This window comes from Rutidosis leptorrhynchoides, unplaced genomic scaffold (assembly GCF_046630445.1).
Source record: "Rutidosis leptorrhynchoides isolate AG116_Rl617_1_P2 unplaced genomic scaffold, CSIRO_AGI_Rlap_v1 contig103, whole genome shotgun sequence".
In the NCBI taxonomy this organism is placed as follows: domain Eukaryota; kingdom Viridiplantae; phylum Streptophyta; class Magnoliopsida; order Asterales; family Asteraceae; genus Rutidosis; species Rutidosis leptorrhynchoides.
This window is the reverse complement of record NW_027266359.1, coordinates 42,132-67,630: the sequence shown is the minus strand read 5'-3', so window position 1 is coordinate 67,630 and position 25,499 is coordinate 42,132. Positions and strand designations below refer to the sequence as shown.

The following is a 25,499-nucleotide window of genomic DNA, read 5'->3' as shown; positions in this document are numbered from 1 at the left end:
TGCGATCACCCAATTTAAATTATATTTGTAACTAAAAACTTAACAATGCCAACATAGAACAAATAATATTCGATAGAAGCCATACCTGATCACCAACAACCATAACGGGAGGTATAGAGACAAGCAAATGTGTGTGACTTCTTAAAGTATTTAGTGCTTCCACTATGAAAATTAAAGAAATTAATGATAAATAACTAAAGAATGAAGAAACAAGAAGTTGGAAATATAATAACTCACTGAGGCTCATTTGCATCAAATTGGAAAGCATCAAATCTTTTTTCTCCACATTTCTTCTTCCTCACTGGATTTTTACAAGTTCCAGAGACGATCCTTCACAATTAAAGCGTAAACATTTGAAGTCAAATTACAATTCCAAATGAAAATATGTAACAACTGATAATAACAAATGTAATACAAGCCTTTGTTTTTGAGGTCTTCAGCGAAGAATTGACCAAAAAATCCCCTTCCCAGGATAAACATCCGATTTCGAGCTTTCGAATCATTTTTCCCTTCTCCTTCTACTACTAATTGCCCTAATTTATCGACGACCCGGCAAACAAATGGGCAAAACCTGAACGACTTGGAGTTTTCAACGACCATGTGCTTCCTCGGAAGTTCAAGCCTATCTGGGAATTGAATTTCAGTACGTAGTATCAACTCCATAGCTAACCTGGAAAGTCAAATTTCCAATATTATACTAAGTGGAAAAGAAAACATCAATGTTGAATCAAATGCACAGTATGTATATTCAACTAAATAAATTCAGCCCATTTTACTTTCTAGAAAAAAATACAGCCCATTTTATTTATGGGCTTTTGTTGGCCCATTGTTTTAATCTCTTCTATTTTGTGACTTTTTTTAAAGAGCGACATATTTGCCCTGCTCTGAAAAAACCACGTTATTAAATAAGACACTTTACAAATAAAGATGAAAAATCATAGAAGCTGGATATGATTATGATATGCCAGTCTTTTGAAAATTGAGAAAACACAGACAACTACTATAAAGTAACAACGAACCTTCTTCAATCAGACCCTTCAAAGCCCACAACTCTCCCATGATTGGCCCACCACCTCCTGCCAAAGTTAAGAATCACTTTAGACGTATCAAAAACATTCTAATTAAGTCAAGCAGTCATTATGTATTGATTCCATCCTCAATAAAAGAATAGCTTTAGTGAAAATTTTAAAAAGGACATCGATTGACACTTCACCTCTGCCACCATAAACAAGCAACCTTTTCTCCAACATAGTAGCTATGTCACCGCATCTACGTGGAGCCAATGATCCAGTCACTTAAAGCTCGGTCCGCTCAAGGGATACTGTTCAATGAAAAAAGTAAGCAATTAACGTCATAGACCCTGATCCTTCCAACAAAAAAAGAAAGGAAAATTACAGAAAATAAATCACTTGTGTCAAGTACAAACACATCGGACAAGCAGCTTCTCCCATCCCAGCCACCATACCTGCAATCCATGAAATTCTGCATATTCAACTTAATTGCAAGAAAATTCACATCGAATGCTTGATAAACTAACCTAAGTATCGATACTCACATAACAATTTTACTGTTTCCAATAGCTGAAGCTGCATCAATGTCCCATGGCGAAGGTAAGTCACCAAAACTGGTCAGTTCTGACCGTTGCCATGTATCTGAATTCATGTAAGATAAAAAATTAAACTCAAACAGATTATTCGATGCCACATGAATACACAAACGAGAAATCCATTTTAAGGCAAAACAAGAACTTACATGTGTCTAAAACCCAGAAATCACCTAGCCTGAAATAGAAATATCCCAAATCATCAGTTAAAGGGTAATTTAACAGATACAGACTGCTCAAAGTAGAACTCCATGATTTCAATATATAAATAAGATTGGCTTCGAAAAATACTACCTTCTGTTGCCAGACAGTCCACCAAAGATGAACATATAGCAATCAATTGACACACCAATGTGAAATGCTCGTGGGCTCGGACCTAATTGTCCATTTCATCCATTCCCACTGCACTCTGGTTGAACCCATAGTTTGTTCTCTAAACAACCAAAAGAAAAGAGAAATTCCCAACATCAGAATCACAACTTTATTAAAAATTCCACCTATTGAGCACAAAATATAGAATACAGAAAGTACCAATGTCAGACTGTCATCTCATTGATAAATTTCTTGTCGACAAGACCGGCAAAGATTATAAGCTTCGATTTTCCGATATTGACAGCTGTATGTCCACTGAAAAAATAATCGAAACAATAATTGATCATTGATTCAGCTGATCTTCTTAATGAAATCACATACACACACAAGTATACCGATACAATACATATATAGAAATTTACCTTCGTGGTTGAGGCGGAATTTCAGAGAAATCTGAGGAAGAACCTCGAACCTAATAATGCATTCTCTTTCTCTATCTGTCTAAATTCTGATATTTTGTTCCTATAATAGGCTAGCTATGGTCGTCTGGTCTTCATCTGACTGTCATATTTTTCAACTTCCTGAATATCCACCCATGGGTCTTGATTTGAATCCAAACCTGAGTCCGAATTCATTTATTGCAGCCATTTTTCAACTTTTCTTTACGATTTTCTCCATAGATAGTATATAATATATAATAAATCAACTCTTAAGCTATTTTATTGCAGCCATTTCTACTGATATTATCATCTAATAATTTGTGTTCAATTGAAAATTGCTTCCATTTGCACACAAATTTTAACTCATCGCCTATTTTATTGCAGACATTTGTACTAATAGCTCTGGCTTATATTTTATGTTTCAAGATGTGTATGCCATATGCTTGAATGGTGATATGAGTGTAAAAGCAAGCTCATTTCTTGATTCCATGAATTTATTTTATGCCCTTCTATGTCTTACAGCTTCTGCCTCGCTCTCCTCTATGACAATTGTGTTTATGGTTCTTTGCTAATTATAATAATTGCATGTCCACTATTAGTTTACTGCTTTATTTCGAATTTCAACTAAATCTGATGAGTTTCACTTGGTGTGTAGCTTCTTTTGATTCGATATATTCTACAGCTAACTTTTCCCCTTTTGGCTTTTTTACCCTCCAGGTCCTATTTGGTTGCAAGATATTCTTCCCATATCATTGTCAAGATTTTACACACTCCAATAAAATGTCAGTTTCTCTTCACTATTCAGTGCTTGCTTCTTTTGAAAGTAAAGTGACATTTTCCAGATTGCAAATATTAACAATTGATTGTATCTGCTCTATGAATATAGTATATGATTCATTATGATTTAACCCCAATAATTAATCTAGGCAGGCCTGTAAAATCTCTACGATTGAATATTAAGTTGCTGCTGCGATGGGATCCAACTAAAGCTTATTGGCCAATTTTTACGTCACTAATGCTCCCTTTTTCCCCCCTTGATCTTTCCTGCAAGCCTATCGATTGTGGACCAGATTTCAACTGGTTCATGTTTTTGTTTGTAGGCCTTCTAAGCGCCGCTCATCTCATAGTTCACCATTTATTCATTCTGGTCATATTTCGCTTGCCGAGTTTTCATCTCGTCCTTCTGTAACTTCAAATTTTTGCGCTCCACGAGCTTTACAACGCTCCAAGCCTGCCTCACACTCCTCAGCGAGAAATTATGCCTTTTCATTTACTCATAGTTCTCGACTCCGCACTTCAATTCAGTCTGCTCCACACCTTACTATTTATGCTGCTTCTGCTCACAATGCAGTTGCTTCTCATTCCAGCGCAAGGAATAATGGATTATGTGCAATTGATTGCCACAGGCAAATTTTATGCTTTCTCAATCCTTTAAGAATGTACATTATGTTTCTCCGCCTTCTACCAGTTTTGAAACTTCCGCTTCTTCTGGGTTAGCCATCAATACTTACATTATAAATACTTCTTCTTTATTGCATAACATTTCATGCTCGTCCTTCAATTGTGGACCAACTTTTAGTTGGTTCATTTTTCCAATTGTAGGACTCCTAGGCGCCGCATCCCTCATAGTTCGCCATTTGCACATCCTATTCATGTACCAGCTAGCAACTCTTCGGATGGTCCTTCTCTACATCCAATTTCTACGGTTCAACCATCTTCCCGGCGGTCCAGACATGGCCCACGATCCACTGCGCGAGATGATGGACTTGCATTTCCTCACACTCCTCGACTCCCTGCTACTATTCAGTCTACTCCGCGCCCTTCTACTTCTACTTCTACGTCTCCTGCCCCGCAACCAGTTACCCATCATTCTAGCGAAACGAATGATGCATTACGTACAAGTAATTGCTGTGGGCCAAATTCTATGCCGTCTCATTGCTCCGTAAATGTAAATTCTGTTCCTCAACCTCCTGTTGCTTCTCAAACTTCTGCTTCTTCCGGGTTACGCAGGAGGATTCGGCGCCGCCTCAATCCAACCCCCTCCCAGCCCACAGAAAATGTCCATTATCTTGGGCTGCCTATTTCTGTCTGTGTCTACTATGGCTCCGCTAATTGGCCTCAGGAGAGATCTGGCCACACTTCCATGACTTACATCACCAAATTCACTTTGTATCGCCAGCAAGGAAGGATTAGGCTATCTTTATTTTCTGAACCGCCTCAACCTTTAAAGGGCCTTTTGGACCCTCATGGGGGTTCTGTGTCTAAAAAATTTCGACAAAAAATTAGGAAATACAATTCTGGGTATAGCTTCATTTCATGTAGAGCGAAAGTTATCCACTCAATCAACGATACATCTGGTCCTTATGTCTACAAAATATGCGGAGGTAGTTATCACAGAATTGGTTCTTTACTGCCGCCTGATGGTCAAAGACCCAAGTATGCTCAGATGTATATATTTGACACTGCCAACGAAGTTCGCAATCGTGCCAGTGTGTTTAAATCTAATTCTTCCGATGATGGAGGCTTAGATGAGGATATTGTTCGAGATCTGTTGTGTATGCTTGATCGTACTAATGCGATTGCTAAATCTTTCCGGATGGTTAGGGATATGTTTCTTAAGGACTAATACCGACCTTTGAGGTTGTGCCTCATTGGTGATCGCCGATCAGATGGCTTGCAATATGAGTTGCCGACCGCACCTGAAATTGCCGGACTTATAGTAGATGATTTTAACGGCAATACAAATGGGAGGGATCTTATTGTCCAACATAAGGAGCATAATCTGCAGCGAGTTAGTGAGTTGCACCCATTAGTCATGGCGATATAATTTCCCTTGCTTTTCCCGTATGGGGAGGATGGATTTAGGCTTAATATTCCATACGTAGTTCCTGCCACTGGCCAGGTCGTTAAGAGATCATTTGTTACCTAACAAGAATTTTATAAATATGTTCTCATGCATAGACTTGGTCCTACTCCTACTCTTCAACTTGGCGGCCGTTTATGCAACAATATATCGTCATCGCTTTCACTAACGTTGAGAATTCGAGGCTCGAATATATTTGGCATAATCCAGCTAAACTCAGAGTTGATTTCCTTAGTGGTGTGGAGGATGCTTATTTGAGGGGAGATACAAATGCTCACGATATTGATAAGAGGATCGTGTTGCCATCCAGCATTACAGGAACACCTAGATACATGATAAAGAATTATCATGATCCTATGTCTATCTTTCGTGAATATGGATTTCCACATTTATTCATTACTTTCACATGCAACACAAATTGGCCAGAAATTGCAAAAGCTTTTGCTGATTCAATAGGAACAGCTGCCGTTGACAAGCCTGACGTTGTTGACAGGGTATTTAGGATGAAGTTAAAAGCTTTTAGGGAGGATCTAACAAAAAATAAGTTTTTCGGAGCTTCTATCGCAGGTAAACTTTTCAAAAGCATCACTTTTAAAGCCTAACTACATTCCTCAATGAATTGTACCATGCCCTTCGTTCTTTCCCGCCGCCTTAAAAAAAAATTAAACAACTTTTCCTTCGTTGTGTATAGATATGCATAGTGTTGAATTCCAAAAAAGGGGCCTCCCACATGTTCATATGGTTGTTTGGCAGACCCGGGAATTTGAAGACGCAATGCCAAGCATAGTTGAAAGAATTATCAGTGCTGAGCTCTCCGATCCTGCTATTGATCCTGCTGGCTATACGGCTGTTTCGAATTACATGATGCATGGCCCATGCGGTGCTGCTAATCCTGCTGCATCTTGCATGAAAGATGGCGTCTGTTCCAAAAACTTCTCAAAGCCGTTTTGCCTTAGGACAACAACAGACATAAATGGTTTTGTTGTTTATAAGAGGAGGGAGTCGGGATTGAGATGTGCTACAAATGAACTTTTAGACAACAGGTTTGTCGTGCCGTTTAATAGAGATTTAATTGTTAAGTACCAAGTCCACATCAATGTCTAAATTTACAACCATGGCAACTTGATGAAGTATTTATTTAAATATATACATAAAGGCCCTGATCGAGCAAAAGTTATCGTGGAAAATCATTCTGAACGCCCAAATGTGCGCCCCATTGCTCAATCTGAGGTAAGCTTTATTCGTAGTTGGTCACCTCCAACCAATGAAATCAAGGCATATTTAGATTGCAGGTATCTTCGGCATATGAAGCTTTTTGGAGACTAGCTGATTTCCCAATTCATGAGAGGAATCCAATTGTGCTTCGATTAACTGTGCATTTGCCTTCTCAAAATCCTATTTATTTCAGGGATGACGCAACAATACAATCTATACTTGATAATCCTTGTTGTAGGTGTACCATGCTCACTGAATGGTTTGCTGTTAATTCTTTCTTCCCAGATGCAAGACACTTGACTTATTTAGACTTCCCTAAGTCTTGGGTTTGGGATGTTGAGAAAAAACATGGTCGAGGCGGCGTCGAGGCCATACAATAGATAGGTTGCCTTATATTAGCCCAAACTCTGGTGAGCTATTTTTCCTCCGTACCTTGCTTACAATTTGTAAAGGGGCTCAATCTTTTTCGGATTTGAAAATAGTCAATGGTGTTTTGCACAAAACCTTTCACGATGCCTGCAATGCTAGAGGGTTGTTAGGGGATGATAGAGAATGGGAGAATGCTATGATAGACGCTTCATTATGGGCCCCTTCTTCAAGCCTTCGAACTCTCTTTGTCATCATTCTGGTCTTCTGCGATGTATCCGATTGCGCAACACTCTTTGATAAGACTTGGAAAATGATGGCCAACGACATATATTATAACTTCCAGGTTGAGTTGCAAACTACCGACATTTACATTGATGAAGATAGAGTTAAAAGCTTGGTCCTTTGGGAGTTACAATGGCTTCTCGAGATATATTTGATGTCATTAGAACGCTTCAAGCTTCCTCTTCCTTCTGATTATAGCTCTGCTTCAGCTGCAACCGATTATTGAACGAGCAGTTAAATCACGATCGTGAACTACTTGATAAAACTTGGCGAGAGATGTATGCTACTCTAAACGTCGAGCATAAACAGATTTTCCATACGATTGTAGACTCTGTAGTCAATAATAATCCAAACCCATATTTTGTTTACAGCTTCGGTGGAACTGGGAAAACTTTTTTGTACGAGACCATTACCGCCAAATTAAGATCAATGGGCTTTATTATACTTATAGTTGCTTCTTCGCGACATCAAAAAGAAGACAAACTTGGCCGAATTGATTCAATGATCCAATTTAATCATATGGGATGAGGTCCCAATGACACATCGCCACTGTTTTGAAGTCTTGAATCGCACTTTGAACGACCTTTGCTTGTCTGAGGATGAACAAGATAAGTTTGTGTTCGGGAGAAAAACATTACTGTTGGGTGGGGATTTTAGGCAGCTTCTGCCTGTGGTGGAGGGTGCAGAAAGATATGACGCTCTTGATGCATCCATCACAAGATCAGAACTATGAACACACTTCACACTTCTCACATTGTCCTTAAATATGAGGCTAGCTTCAAATTCTTTATCGCCCATGCAGAAGGAACAGGTGTGGAACTTCGCGGATTGGTTGCTCCGTGTGGGTGATGGTACCTATCCATACTGCTCATTTTCTGATGATTTAGACGGCGAGTGGATTAAGGTGCCGTCAGAATATTTAGTGCAACCTGTATCAGATCCAAAAATCTCGCCTATCTACAGCAAAGGGCGATTGTGTGCCCGCTCAATGAAACTGTGGATATTGTAAACTCCTACATCCTTTCCAACCTGCCAGGCACATTACATTAATATTTAAGTTGTGATTGCGTGGCGGAAAAGGGTGCTGATTCAGAAGACGCGACAATTTTGTATCCTACAGACTTTCTTAATAGTTTGAAGGCTAATGGGGCTCCAGATCATAAGCTATCGATAAAGCCTGATTGCCTGGTTATCCTTCTACGAAATTTAAATCCAAACAAAGGTTTATGCAACGGAACTAGATTGGTTGTTAGGCGCTGCACTAAAAATATTATTGAAGCCATCATAGTTAATGGATCAAAAGTTGGAGAAGTTGCTCATATACCTAGGATTTCGATCACTGTTACTAATCCAAAATGGCCTTTCATTCTCAAGCGAAGGCAGATCCCGTTAAAAATTGTTTACGTAATGACCATCAACAAAAGCCAAGGCCAAACCTTAAAATCCATTGGCTTATATTTACCTAAACCAGTTTTCTCTCATGGCCAATTTTATGTTGCATTGTCTAGGGTCACCAGCCCTTCTGGCCTACATATTCTTATTCAATCTGATGATCCATTAAAAATGGTCACACTAAAAATATTGTTTATAGAGAAGTTTTCGAAGATATACAAAGCCGTAAGTCTATATCAATCAAGTACATTTGATTTTCCATATTTGCTTATGTTCCTGTCTCAATTATCAATTTAATTATTATTTATAGCATGATTTTCCCAATTCATAATTCCTTTTTTCGTTTGCAACCTACAGGGAATTAGCTTGGCCTGGTTCATATGCAACCATCTCCACATTGAATCAAATGCGCAATCCAGTTCTGCGTGTCAGAGTGCTAAATGCATGGACTCATCGAATACCTACGAGGTCTGATTATGTCACCTTCGATGCTATTTTGCTCGATGAAGAAGTAAGCCTCTTTTTCCCCTTTTTAAGTTATTTACTCATGTTGTTTTATTGTCATTTTACACTCTATTGTCTCCATTTTTCATTTTCATTTGTATGTTGGTCTAGGGTAGAGCCATCCAAGCTTCTGCGCACCGGAAAATTGCTCATATGTTTCCACCTTACTTTCCAGTGGGCAAAATTATCCAACTACATGGTTTTATTCTCCAGTGCAACCTCCCGAAATTCCAATATGCTGTTTGCCTATGGTCGCTGAAGCTAACCGCAAATACGATGGTAACAAAGTATGAAGGTCATCCTGTCTGCATTCTTTTATGCCGTTATGATCTAATACCTTTGGAGTTCATTTCTGGTAAGCATTGTTTCTATTTATTGTTCTTCTTTCACTTCTTTTATGTCATCCTCATTGCGTATTACAACTAAGTTGCTGCAAATTTCCTTAAATCACACAAAAAACCAAACGATTTTCGATATTTATTCCTTTCAATCACATATTTATGTTTTTTCATAATATCAAATATATTCGCTGCTATTGTGATGATCATATATCCGCCCCTCCCGCTATTTCCTGATGGTCTTTCCCCAAAAAAAATTCTAAAGCTACAAAGTGTAAGGTTCGTGTAACCAGTAGTTCTGGTTTTCTCCTCCTCCTTATATGATTCTTATATTTATCATTGCTCATACATTCTTAACAAAAAAGATCTGAAAACTCTATTGATTTATTCTTTTCCTCTCTCTTAGTGGTTATGAAAAGGAAGTAATTCTTTGGCCTCCGTTTGATAACCAGTTCAATGATGAATTTCTGTTGGACCTTTCAAAATTCTAATACGTTCTCATCGTTTTAAAAGGAATAATTGTTAAAACAATTGATGGTAAGCCTCTATTCTCCTATTATTTGTTTTATCTCCTTTCCCGCTCCTATGTTTAGCTGCTGCTCGGTCCTCCACAGGTATTGACAAACTATCGACAACCACTGGTACGATCATGCAAATTAATCAGCACATCCCTATGTATCACGATTTTAGCCACATGTTTGCCGATTATTTATTAAATGCTTCATTTACTTCCACCTACATTTTTCCTTGATGTTCTAAATTCCTTCACCAAATATGCATTTAGGTTTGCAAAAAATGTCATTCAAATTGATGATAGTCGCCATCTGGCTAGATATCACTCTTTAGAAGACATACATCTCAAAAACATGGAACAACTTCTCAAGCTTGATAAAGCATTGAATGCGGTATGAATCCCGGTATAGATGTCGCACTAATGATTAGTAAACGCTTCTATATTTTGCCCCCCACCCCATGCGTTTCTAAATTTCACTTTGTTCACTGCCTCCTTACATCATTTCACAATACTATCTATTTATTTAATTCCAGGGAGAAATATATAAATGCCCTGCTATTGTTGTTGGAATTGATAATTTCCGAGGCTGGTGGTACAATGCATGTCTGAGCTGTAATCAGGTTGTTTCTAGAGATCCCAAGACCGACACCTACATTTGCGGTCATCATGGTGTGCAAGAATATAGTGTGGCAAGGTACTCTTTCCACGTACATTTTGCTTTTTACCTTCTTGACCAGAAATTTAATTTCGCAACACCTCATTTACAACCGCATTTTTCCCCAATTACATGAAAAAAAAGCGATTCCTGTTATGCATCATTTTTCCCCAACTTTGTTCTATTTGATAATATCGCCGCCAAAATTTTTGGGGTTTCAGCTGAGAACGTTAAAAAACCTTTAAAGTCTACATTTGTCCCTTCTTCTATGCTAGCCAGCATTGAAAATCTGGAAGGATTTTTCTACGTCTCCATAGATAATATCCAAATACGTAATAAGTCTATGTCCTTCACCGTTAAAAAATTTGTCAGGGAGTGTCCAAATTTAGCCTGCATAAACCTACTGATGATCCTTCAATTGGGACCTCATCTGACTTGCCTACGGTTTCGACTGGTACTATGGATAATTTACTCTCTCAAGATATATCTTTTCCCGAATTGGTTACCCCTCCCAAAAGGTATTATTAATTACTAACTTCCTTTATCGATTTCCTTCTCATTTTTCTATTTTAATCTACCATTTTATGTCTAATTTCTAACTTCTATTTTGAAAGCCCTGATGAGCGGGGAAAAAAAATAGATACACATGATGTCACCGATACAGCTCTACCTGCTAGGTTAGCTTAGTTTGCTTTTCTCTCCATTTTTCCCTTTAATTTTTTTTCTTTCCCCTTTTCGCTTTATTTTTATTCCTTTCATATGATGCTAACTTCCCGTATTCCCCTTTTTTTAGGAGAGTTATGCGTCGCCTCACCTATGATGATAGTCCTCATACAGATGCACCTTCGAAAAGGTTTGAATTTATTATGCTAATTCTCTTTTTCATCCTCCTTATTTTTGCTATGTTCACTAACTTTCTCCTTCCACCGCTTCGACAAGCTTCATGCCAGACAGTGACGTCCTCTCTGACAAACCAACTTCTGACACTGAGAAAAGTGTGTCAAGTGATATACAAGCTGATACAACTAATTTAGAAGACTACATCACAGATGAACAGCTTCTAACCTATATTGCTACGACGCATCCAGATTTCGATGACGTTGCCCGGCATCGTGATGATTCACAGTCTCCGTCTGATAAGTGAGTTACAGTTTTTTCCCTTTAATTCCTTCATATTCTTCTCCCATCTCATCAATCTGCTCCTTTTTCCTACAATGAACTCCGCTCGCATTGCTGTTCATAAAAAAAAAATCAACACAGCCTCAAAATTTCTGATCACAGTGCTACTGATCAACAATTGATGTCCGTTCAATTTGGAGAAGGTGCCGAGGAAAAATCTGCGACTGCTGAACATACAAAATCACAGGAACATTTAGTTGTTCAAGAGACGCTTCCTCCATGCACATCCACAACTGATGATCATTTTGACGGTATTGACATGCTTCTTGATACAGCAGCTGAATTGGATGACCGATCAGCCGTGAGCGCTAACGAACCACGAATACCCTCTGAACCATATTTACTTGATGTCGGTGTTGCCCTTGCTGCTGCTGGCGATGATCAATCATCTACGACTATCTTAGACAAGTAAAAATACTTACTTCATTTTGTTTGCTTACATTTCTCTATTTCTTTCTTCCTTCCTCTACCCATAACTCACTGATACATTATTATTATTATCTTTCGGTTTTTTTATAGAGACGACAAAGAAATAGATGCTGCTGCAAATATTGATATGGGACCCGAAACGACAAACAGGTAAGCACCTTACTTTTTTATCCAACGTTATGCCTTTATTTCTATAAGGAGAAACAAAAAAAAATAACCTCTTTGCAACCATGACAAAATCTATTACGGATTCTGAGAAGGCCGTAAAAGATCTCCAATCTCAAGAACAATGCCAAACTTCAGATGCAGCTAAAGAACCAAAAAAAAACAACGAGTCCTAATGCCACTGACTTTGCCAATTTCTAAAAGTATGACTTCGAACTCCTTAAATATACCGCTTAAATTTTTCCACATCTTTTATACCTTTGCTACGTGTTTCTTTTGTTTACAATAATTTAATTCCTTTTCTCCTCTATATTTTTACGGCCTTTCAAGTTGACTACTTATGTTGCTGCTAACGAACAACGTTTTTGGTATATAATTTGCACCCTTCGCGTTGTTTGGGATTTAGGCTTTAGAATGGCTGACTTAGTTAGTAGTCAAGCAGGGATGAATAATTATGGAAAGACAGATGCATGTTAAAAGGCATGAAATTTCTCATGGAATGACAAATTGGCAAGCCGTAGCGGCTGCTCTTAATTAACTTGTCATTTTGAAACAAGTCTGCTTGGTATTATTACTATTAGTATTTGTATTGTATTTAACTGAAAGTCATCATCAGGAATTAATTAAGGGTCTTTTCCATAATATTAAATTCATCGTCCCTACTATATATACACTACCTAAAACGTACAGCCAAACAAAAACGCTTAATATCACAAAGTTACAAAAAATCTACATAACATGACTAAAAAAAACTTTTCCATTTCTCTTTTTGTCATCATTCTCATGCTCTGCGATGTATTCGATTACGCAGTTCTCTTTGATAACACTTCAAAAATGATGGCCAACGACATATATTATAACTTCCAGGTGGAATTACAAACATTTACATTTATAAAGATAGAGTTAAAAATTTAGCCCTTTGGGATTTCCAATGGCTTCTCCAGAAATATTCCATGTCGCCTCTTCCTTCTAATTATAGCTCCGCTCCAGCTAAAAATCGATTATTGAATAACCAGTTAAATCACGATCGTGAAATACTTGATCGAGCTTGGCGAGAGATGTATGCTACTTTGAACATTGGGCATAGACAAATTTTCCATGCAGTTCTTCACTCCGTAGTCAATACAATACAAATACTAAAAAACCCAGCAACCCTCACGCTAAAAAAGTTACCTCTATTACACCCAAATCGCAATCAAGGTATTCGCTCAAACAAAACTCAAGGTATTCGCTCAAACAAAACTCGCATCGCTTGCTACATAATCCAACGACCATTTATTAGTATATCTAACTCAATAATTAATTTTAAATAATTAGTGTAAATGTTTTAAGGATTGTACGTAAAGTTTAGGTTAAACTTTTTTTTTTTAAATGAGCTTTATTGTTTAAACAAATATATATATATATATATATCCGACTTACTAATTAATTTTAAATTCTCAATATAAATATTTTAAAGGATTGTGTTTCACAAATTTTATTATGATAATTAATTTAAACTGAATTAAAAATAATTTATTTATTTAGTTCATTTATTTCAAGATGGCAAAGAATATAATTGATGTATAATTATAAAATTTTCGTGTCAATATAGATTATTTTTGCTTCTAGTGTAAAAAATTTCTTGGATCCGTCTTTGGACGAACCAACATGTATGTCGGGGGATCATGGTCCCACTCTTTAAAAAAAAATGAAATATATGTCTTTTAACATTCGAAAAGACAAAATCATATGTTTGGTCCTTAATGTTTGCATCTAAAGCCTACGTTGTCACTATCGTATACATTCAGGTACATGGTCCTAATGTTTGACGAAAATTCGGGTAGTTGGTCCTTATGCCTTATCGTATACATTCCACGTTGGTGGCTTTTGACGGACGTTAGTGAATAAAGACCAACTACCCGAATATTCGTCAAACTAAGGCCATATACCCGAATGTATACGATAGGAACGATGTGGGTTTTAGATGCAAACGTTAGGGACCTAATGTATGGTTTTGCCCATTTGAAAAGTTAAAGTATATATACTTGTATCCTAGGTAAATCATAAGACCAACTATGACATATTGATTAAGATGTGGGGTGTACATGCTGCCTGCAACTTCCGAGGTTCTTTTTTTGAAAGCCTCAAGTTCAGAATTTTCATTTTTTTCAATTTTTAAATTAAAAATATGGGCTTTACTGATAGGCTAAAGGTACCGTCTAAATTTCTCTGTCAGGCAAAAATAACCGTTTGGTCCTTATCTTTTATGATTCTGAACTGTTTTGTCTTTTATTTGCAAAAGTGTACTATTTCGACTCAACGTTTATGTCTCCGTTATACTATTTGGTCTTTCAACACTAACAGACATTAAATATTGTTGATGTGTCAATTTAAACCAATCAAAACACTACACATGTATAATACGTTTAAAAAAAGCAACATCATCTTTCATAACATGAACAAATTATCTCAAAAATTACAACAAATGATACCAAATGTTAAATTTTTTCCATTCGTAACAATAATAAATTGTCAAAGGATCAATATGCACTTATTAAAAATTTAGGTTCCACAAGGTTTTTTAACTATTATTAATAGACATAATTATAATCTTTTTTGAGTTCATATACACATAATTACAATTAAAAATAGCTCAACTATGACCTAAGCTCACAAATCACAATTATCTCTAATTAAACAAAAACTAAGTCAGAACCACCACCACTGCCACCACCACCCCCTCTAGCTAAACCAGACCCGTATCAAGAACCACTTCTTGAACCATAACCCGATCCGTAACCAGAACCGCCTAAACCACCGACGCCGCTTCCTCCACCACCACTTCCTCCTCCCCGCCTCCTCCGACACCTTTTCCTCTGGCATTCGCATTTGGAATCGATCTAGCAGCAAAGGCAATATCCACAATGAACAAAATCAGCAATGCAGCTGCGCTAATCACTCTCTTGCTTGCCATAATGAAATTTCCTTTCCTTCAATCACACAATAAAATAAAACACAAACTAATTAATTAAGTAGTAATACAATCTGACTATGACTATAGGAGCTTCGATTATGCTGACCAAACAACAATTCAACTTTCAGTAACGACATTCCACAGCCGATTAAATTGAATCGATTCCTGTTGAAGAAGACGCTCGGCAAACACTCCGGCGCTCACCGGGATCTGCTATCGACGCGGAGCTGCAGAATTGAAGAGAGACGGCGAGTACTCCACCTTGTTCGACATTTGGCTTAGATCTGAGGGGATGAAGGGATTTTCGAGGGAGCGGTGCCGATTTGAAGGGTGGCCGAGAGATTGAGAAGATCGGCGAGAGAGATGATTGGGAACGGGGTGGTGAGTGGCGGCGATAGATGGATGGCGACAAGGTTTGACGATGAGCTGGGTTTCTTTTTTCGAAAGGAGATGAGATGGGTTTAGAGCAACTGGTAAGCAACTGGTAATAGGGTTTTGTGTTTAATTAGAGATAATTGTGTGATGTTTTAGCCCATTAAAATTTTAATAAGTACATATCAGTCCTTGACGTAATGTATTATTGTTATAAATGAAAAAATATAACATTAGGTACAATTTCGTAATTTATAATAAATTTTGGGATAATTTATTCATATTATGAAAGATGATATGGCTTTTTTTTACACATATTGTACACGTGTAGTGTTTTGATTGGTTTAAATTGACACATCAGCAATATTTGATGTCCGTTAGTGTCGAAGGACTAAGTAATATAACAGAAACGTAAACGTTGAAACAAAATAATATATTTTTACAAATAAAGGATGAAACGACTAAAAAATAAAAAATAAAGACCAAACAATAACTTTTACCCTTTTTTTTTTATAATATAACATTTAATTGTTAAAGGAAAAAAAAGTAAAACACAATCAAATCGTTTCTTCTTCCTTAACCAAGCATGTCGTCAGTCTTTTTTTCTTTTATCTTCACGACTACTCAGTCAACCTCTACATTCATCAATCAAACACAACTTGAAAACAAAAAATATAGTTCCACAGCACAACAACTAAAATTATAGAACTATATTTGATTATTTGTACAATACATTTAATTACGATTTTTTGTTCAATATTTATATTGTACATTTATTGTTTTATTATCATAATAATTCACTTATTTTGGCCATTAGGATTAGAATAACGAATTCAATTTAGTATTTAAGTCTTCGTGTTGTGCAATTTTCAGATTTTAAGCGTCATAAAGTAGAAATATCATCATAGGCAAAAGTAACCATTTGGTCATATTTTAAACGTTCTTAAACTGTTTCGTCCCTCTAAACATAAATCGAACCAAATGATCGCTCAAACGTTAATTTTTGAACTCGTTAATCCTTCGACCCTAACGGACGTTAACTTTTACCGATCTGTCACTTTTAGCCAATTATAGAGTGTCACGTATCACTTACGTGTAAACAAAATTCCACCTAGACTTTGTTGAAACCGAATCGAACCGAACCGGTTTGCCATCTGTACATCAAAGGTAGGGCCTTCCATTTGGAAATGGCTGGCTCCTTCGATTAGATGCATCTCGACTGGTCCGGAGGCGGAACTCAACTTGTTCTTGAGCTGCTTTACATTGGTAAAACCATCACGGGTTCCCATTATAAACAGTTTTGGTTTTGGGGATTGTAGGATTGATTTGTGGTGCCGACTAAAAGAATAGAGGCTATCATTCCAAATGGATACCCTATGCTTATGTATCCTACGATTTGCTCGACTTTATCTATGGACGATCCCGCAATCGATGCCCCTGTATCGACAAGAAGACTATGATGAAATCCAGTGTGTTTGTAGATAACCAAAGTCAGACATGGGATGAATTTCAATTATCGAAACACAGATTCCCATTAGTTTGCAAATGAAAAGAACTAGACAGCTTATGCAACAGAGGAACTTATTAAAATTCAGAATCAGTATGAGCCAAATGGCTTTTATAGTAAGACAAAACTACCTCGTCTATTCAAATTCAAAGCAAAAAGCAAATCCAATCTGAGGCAATAACAATACATCCCTTAAATCCAATATGGAATAGAATCCATCTAATCTAACACTTAACAGTCCCCTGACTTTCTAAGAACACATAAAAATCCTATCTTGATTTGGAATCTATTTATCCAAATGATCATCCAACCAAGTAAAACTTTCCTTTGACAAGCAAAAAGCACAATACAGTCAAGACTCAAGCTGCTTTGCTAATTCAGATCTGGTACGACTCGGTTCGACTGGACTCGGCCGACTCAGTCTCCGTCGTTTCCAAAGAACGAGTCGGATGCTTGATTGAGGAGATGAAGAGTAAAGGTGAGAATTGGTGGGAGTTGTTGGAGATCATCGTCCGGTTTGCTAGAGAATCCAAAGAGAATCGAGTTTTCCTCGCTAAGAGTGACGGATTCATCGATGTGATTATTGATTTTCTCTGCAATTGCATTGCCTTCGATGTTAGGTTTGAGATTGTCGTGACGGCTTTGAGTTTGATTTTGAGCAAAATGGAAGAAGATCGTGAAGGGATTTCGAATTCGATGTTGAAGAGTACAATCCCTAATCGTGATTGTCTGGCTTCATTGTTAAACATTTTGCGAATCGGAAGCGAGGAATCCATAATTTCTTCAATTAGAACCCTAGATTAAATAGTGGAGGACTGCTCTTAAGGAAGTTTCTGAGAGACAGAGGAAGAAATGGCGAGCGGAGAGAATTGGCGAGGGAAGAGATGTCGCGAGGAAGAAGAAGAATGGCAAGCTGGTTCGGTTCGGTTCGATTCGGTTCAACAAAGTTTAGGTGGAATTTTGTTTACACGTAAGTGACACGTGACACTCTATGATTGGCTAAAAGTGTCAGATCGGTAAAGTTAACGTCCGTTAGCGTCGAGGGACTAACGAGTTCAAAAATTAACGTTTGAGGGACCATTTGGTTCGATTTATGTTTGGAGGGACGAAACAGTTCAACAACGTTTAAAATAAGGACCAAATGGTTACTTTTGCCCATCACCATATGTTGAGAATCCAAGTTCTAGTGCTCTTTTGATTTCTAATAATAGTCTTATCACAGCTTAAGCAGCTGATATCAATGGAAATTTTGATATCAATTTCTTAGTGCGTGATCCAGGTATACGACAACAAATATGGAAGTATGATTTCGATAAGCAGGATGAAGTTTGAAGGGCTTATATTAAAGCCGAACCATTTCAATGCAATCTTGTAGAATATCCAAAAATTGGAAAAAATCATCGAAGGATTTTTCAAGCAAAATGGTTTAAGGAATTTCCAACGTGGCTGGAATATTCTCGAACCAAAGATGTTGTATTTTGTCTTCCGTATTTTTTATTTCATCAGAAAAATGGTCCTTCCTGATCAAATGCTGTCACTGTCGATGGATTTCGAAATTGGAAGAATTGGAAAGAAACATTCCCAACACATATTGGAAAAGATCACACATCCCGTCATCGAATTGTTGAAAGTAAATTGAATGATCTCATGAATTAGTCTGCACATCTTAAAAGAACATATGAGAAGCACACATCTGGAAAAGATGAAGAGACTAGGGTTCGAGTAAAAGTTTGAGTCCATGCAGTTATATGCCTTGCTTTTTAAGGGTGTGTTTTTCGAGGTCACCATGAGCGTAAAGAACCAAAATGATAAGGGAATTTTCTTGCTTTACTTAATTTTCTATCTACTTACAATGAGGATGTGTCAACGTCCATAGTTAACGCTCCGTAGAATGCTATATATAATTCACTTGGGATATAAAAGCAAATCTTACACACCATGTCAACAAGAGTAAAGGAAGCTTTTCGTGAAGAGATTGGAGATGCTAAATATTGCATACTGGTTGATGAAGCACGAGATCAATCTAAATAGGAATAAATGTCTATTTTCTTGAGATTTATCGATAAGAATGGATATGTGCAAGAGCGGTTTTTTGGGATTGTTCATCATAAAGATACGGATGCATCGACATTAAGAGATGGAATACTTTTTGCACTCTCACAACACAATCTTGATGTGCAGAATATCTGAGGCCAAGACTATGATGGTGCATGTAATATGAGAAGGGAGTTTAATGGATTACAAATTTTAATTTTGAACATTTGTAAAATTTTTGAACATTTGTCCCTACGCTCATTATGTCCATTGCATGGCACTTCGTTTGCAACTGGCACTAGTTGGTGCTTCTAAGGAGGTTATCCCAATTCACCTAATTTTTACAAAATTAAGCTCTATCATTATTATTATAGATTCTTCTTTTAACTGCAATGATAAATTGAAACTGGCGATATGTTAAAATCTGGGTTTCTTTCTGTTTGGTTGAGAGTTGTATGTGCTGCTTTAATCAATATAAGCTGTTGTGGGCTGCCCAACAGCCTTTTAAGCTTGGCTTGTTTACTTCGGCCCGATGTTTAAGCCTCCTATTTCATTCAGGCTTTGAGCCATTTAATTCAGGCCAAGGCTAGGCCGAATATAGACTCAATCGTAGGCCGCTATAGGCCGACCTGTCCCATTCCCACCTCTAAAAATATCCCAATTCTTCTTTCATACACCAAAAGTTCGTTCAACAATGCCACGTATTGATGCATGCATTTTATTGAATATTTCCTTCATTCCCTTGGGACCTCTAGCTCTTTGAAAATCAGGTAGATGATACTTTGTCCATTTATTTGAATAGCCAGCATCAACTACATAATACTTTCCTGCAAGAAAAATTATGATGTACGATTTATGAGAAGAAAAGATAAACTAATATCAAGATAATATATCCTAATAACATAAGAATGTGACATCTCGATGACATATTACATAACAAAAAGCAACCAATAATTAATTATGCAAATATATCATGAGTCAAGTTTAAAAAGTATATATTTAATCCAACTACCAATACGTTTGTCAATGGAAATCACAAGTACACCTGATCAAAGCAAATTAAAACTAAAAGAAGAAAATAAATTCACATATCATACCAGGTGGTGGATGTGGAAAGTTGTGTTCTGGTCTCCTTATCACTTCACAAAATACACGTGCATCATGTGCAGAACCTTCACACCCAATAGCCACAAAAGTAAACACATGTCGACATCACAAGTGGCCATGATATTCTGTGTAGTGATCCCTTTCCGACCAATATATGGAATTTATTTCTCAAGTAGAACATGTGCCTTTATGTGAGTTCCATCAATTGCTCCAATACAATCCTTAAAATATGACATATATCTCGGATCATGAAGAAAGAGAGAACTTCTGAAAATATAGGATCAAGTGGCATAATATTATCTTTAGACATTCTTATAATATATGAAAGCGTATCACTAAAGTGTCTACTTATGGTTTCCAATGAATGTTGAAATCTTTCACAATTCATGTTTATAGCTTCATTATGACCTAAAGTTGTAAGAAATATAGTTAACTTCTCCTTAACTGAAATATTTTTAGATGCTTTAAAACCATATCTATTTTACAATTCAAGTAGCAATTCATGAAAAAATCACCTTCGACATCCTAAAACTTTTCAAACAACGATCTTGATGGCCGCCCCAATACTTCTCTGACCCATTTATAGCCTGTATTAAATGAATCCATACATGGTCGTTTTCATGACCTCTTTTCTTCATATTTCATTAGATGAAGAGTCATATCCATCAAACCACAATACACTTGGATAGAAACTTCGTTCTCATCATTCTCATAATTTGAATCGATATCCATTACCTGCAAAAAAATAAACAAGGGAATTAAAAAACTGAGAATTTGCCTTCTTGACATTGTGTTACAACTAACCTAATATTGAGTCGATCAAGAATTAAAAGCAGCTCAAAGTCAAACTCACAACATTATCCTGATAAAAAGCCATATTGTTTGATCGAAGTCATGCAGTATTCCATTGGTGAAAAGGATTAAGAACTAAGAAAAACAAGATTCTAAACGTATTAGCTTATTGTTCACTACTAGTAATAAAATACATGATTTTTTTGAGCAAAAGCAAACTCATAATTCTTCCCATGAGAATTCTTTCAAACACTCTGGACTAAAAGCAATAAAAAGAGGTAAAAATCACATTTTGAATGATACTCAGATAGAATAAGTTTTAGAGGATAAACAAAACATAAAAAGGTACGTATGAATGATGTATACAAGTTTGTGTTCAGTTTATTATAGAAATTTTGAAACAAAAGTAAAAATGTTATTCCACTGAAATTGACACCTCAAGAATCCAGTAACATTACATATCGGCGACTTGATCAAGTTGAAATTTGATAGTCCTAACTCTTTTAGACTAAGTTATTCAAGAAGTAACTTAACTAGTTACAACTCCAACCTAATCTAACAATCACTTGTATATATCTCGATTTTATCAGAGTGATTCAATTAGATGTACAAATGATCTACTGAAGAATAAACTTAACACAAATATAAATTCTATTCTTAAACTAGAAACTAACAACAACGGATAAACAATGAGCACTATTAAAACAGTTAAACTACTAGAAAAGCAATTCAAGTATTATAATTGTAAAAACAATAGTATCACAATGCCTAACACAGTTTAGAACTAATAATCAACGGATAACTCAAAGTACAATAAATTGTGTAAGATAATCTAGTACTTATTCAGACACTACTGAACCAGTACTTACAAATACCTACAACTCACAAAAAAACTAAATGCAGTATAAAACAAGTGGTAGTTCGGTAGGAACCGAACTAAACTTACAGTGGACTCCTAAACTCCTGCTGATGCATGTTAGTTGAGTACGTTAAGGATGCCTTAATCCTTCCTCCGGATGACCGTGATGATCGTGACTTAGCACTCCAAGTATCGAACTAACTAGATCGTACAGATCTTGAATTAGTATTTTTCAAGTCGAACCAACTCAGTCTATGAATACTGAGTTAGTGTCAATCTGATCTGATTGAGTTGAGTTGCTACTGAATCAGAATCTTCAGATCTGACTCAGTTAAATGAACACTAAATCAGACACGTCAATAACAGTTATCGATGAGTGAATCTATAGATCTAATGAGATGTTTGTGCTGCGAACTATTTGTCATAAAGATCTCTCTACATATGTGTGCTTCTGGCTTAGAGATTTTAACTGAATGAATCAGTCTTAACTATTGGAGTTAATTTGATTTAGATGACTGACGTATAAAAGATAAGTCTCTCTAAGAGTGGTGTCGAGGTTTGGAGACTTACAAACAAATCAAACAAATGAATACTAAATTAACGTGCATGTTGATTTGACGAATAGATTTAACACCTCAACGAGTAGCGACTCAACCAGTTGTTACGAGTTTGGTGGATGTGTTAACAATCCTGAAATAAATATAAATTTGTCCAGACTTGAAAAATATAGTTTGATGGACAGAACAGTTTTCTCTTAGAATAGATAAAACTGTAGGAGAATATAAACGTTGTTGATTTTTGGACAATATAGATTAAACAAAAACAAGAATAGTAGAGATTAAACGCGAGAGATTTAGTACGAAACAAATAACAACTTTGTTTAAATTTATTCAATAAAAGATATATCGTGGGTTTGACGTTAAATAGCCAACACCTACGTCCGCGGAGCAAAGGGCCCGGTAGAAGTTGCTTACAAGAGGGAGAGTAATTTTTCAACTACTTAGATGCGTGTATAAGCCACACGTCTTTACATTGTATAGTAATTTGTTTAATCTCCTATGTAAATTCTAGACCTAGGACCGACCTATTCTAGGAACCTACCAAACGAAGCCAACGACCGGCTAAGTACTCTCGATCTCTACACACCACTCTGTGAATCTAGATAATCTATGGCAATAAAATAAATGGGTAGAGTGGAATGAACGTCACTCTATCTTCCTCCTTGTGCTTCGTTTGTGCTATAACCCTTAGGTGAAACTCCATCACTTATTTATACTCGCATGGTACTTTGATCGTCATTCCTTGACTTGATGAAGAGAATGATACGATTTGATCCAATTCTAATGATTCTCTTCTTTCACTTTCCAAATATAATTTCTTGATCATCGAGGAACTGAATCAATATATTTTACTTTCAATATATACGATTTAATTTCCTTTTTAATATTTGCTTTTTTTGAATCATGTAGATGTATCCTAGCCATTTGTTCGTCCATGTCACCGATCATCTTGTGATTTGTCTTCTCAGTATACTAATCGTTGATCCGTCCATGCCATCGATCTTTACATTGATCGTTATTCTTCTACTGTAGTCCTTTTAATTATTTCTAAACCATACATTATACAATTTTACCAACTCTATTTATTAGTCAAAAAGTGACGTTTTCTTAACCGTGATTATGCATTCACACAAGTATTTAAAAAAACTCTTCATGACTGCAACTCTAGAAATGATAAGTTTTTTTTTTCTACAGATAGTCTCGCTAACAATGTTGATTATTTTAAATCTGCAACCAATGTCCATTTCAACTGGTCACTTACAGAAAAAGTATAGTTTCAGTCTCAAAAATGAGTATTAAAATCAGGTTCATAGAATAACATTAATGAAATGATTGCATCATACAATCAAACAGCACACACAAATAAGAAATATAGAATTAAGGACCGCATCAAGTAAGTTTTTCTATCACGAATCCATTTTAAATCTTTCCAACAGAAAACTTATTCCAAAGTAGCAGTAAGCTAAGCAAACACTCGTGGAAGTTTAAACAAAGAGCAAAAAATTCATCCGAATTCATACACACAAAAGAAACTTTTTGGGTCATAAATTTTACTGTGATGAAACCTTAAAATCGAAAATCAAACTGTAATCTAACAAAATCAGAAAATCAATCAATCAACCTTCAATCATTCACTGTAATCAAACCCAATATCAAAATCTCCAATTGCGAAATCCATAAGTTCAATTTGAAAACCTAATTTCAATTTATGGATTGAAAGACACTAACTTTGGACAGAAGGACAAATGAAATCGATGGTGAAGCGAAGGTGAGATAGATCAGAGACGACTTCCGACAACGTGATTCTTGACAAGAGAGATTCGCGAGAGAGATTCGAGAGGAATGAGGTCTTTCGAGTGTCGACGAGACGAAAGAGGGAGAAATCCGTTGGAAAAAAGTTGGAGTGTGAGAGAGGATATTGTGAGAGAAATTTTTGAAAAAAACATTATTCATAGCAAAGTAATATATGCAAATATGAGAGGTATTTGTGTCTCAAATTCTTTTTAAAACCATTGTCCATACGTCCCATGAAAAATACAGACTTTTAACTATCATCTTACTTTTCAAAACCTACATTTTAAGAAATCATTTTTTTTATTTAAGTAGCTAACCAATTTAACACCAATTTTACTTTAATATATAACAAAAATTAAAAGAAAAAAAAACATGCAGATTCCGGGTGAAAGTTGCCTAAACATACTGAACAATTGTCTTATCGAGCTGTTTGTCTTAAAAAATGCTACTCGTTCCATACGTATCATAATACATCATATTTTTTAATTTTAAATTTAATTAAAATAATATATATTTAATTATAATTATTGATTAAATACATATTAATAAATTTAAAAATGAAAAATAACATGCATACATTTAATGAAGCATGCATATAATGTTTTAACGATAATTTTAATTTGGTATATATAAGAAAATTATATTATATTATATATATATTCATGTGATATTTAATTATTTCAATTTTATATTCTCTTCATATAAAAATTGACGGCATTTAAAACAAGAGCCTGTAAGATATAATATTTGTATCTTTAAAAATTATTAATTTAAATATATCATTTAATAATTTATAATAATATATTTATTAAATATTATTAAATGTATGTAAAATATTATTTAAAAAAAATTATTTTAATTTTATATCAATTATAATTATTTTCATTTGATTTCAAAATCTGCAACTCTATTAAAATTAAAAATTTATTTTATTTTAAAAAATAATAAATATAATAAAAAATAAAAATCACATTTAATTAATTTAGTTATTTTTATTGTTTAAAAAATAATATATGCTTGTCTTCAAAAAAATATAGCAAATTTTTATTAGAATTAATAATTTAATGAAAAAGTTAGAAAAAATAATATATCTTATAATTTAATTAAGAATTATTTTTTTAATAATATATCCTTTGAATAGGAACAAAAATATGATTCCGTTTTAATTAGGAATAGGAAAAAATATATAAATTTTATTTGGAATAATTTTTTAAATAATAGATAGGAAATTGATTATGAATTAAATTATTATATTAGA

The 25,499-nt window shown here is 35.5% G+C and overlaps 1 pseudogene; it reads right to left on the bottom strand.

The window, feature by feature from the left end:
* Window positions 1-858: 858 nt before the first annotated feature.
* Window positions 859-2,399, bottom strand: LOC139881002 (protein GLUTELIN PRECURSOR ACCUMULATION 3-like; annotated as a pseudogene).
* Window positions 2,400-25,499: the final 23,100 nt, after the last annotated feature.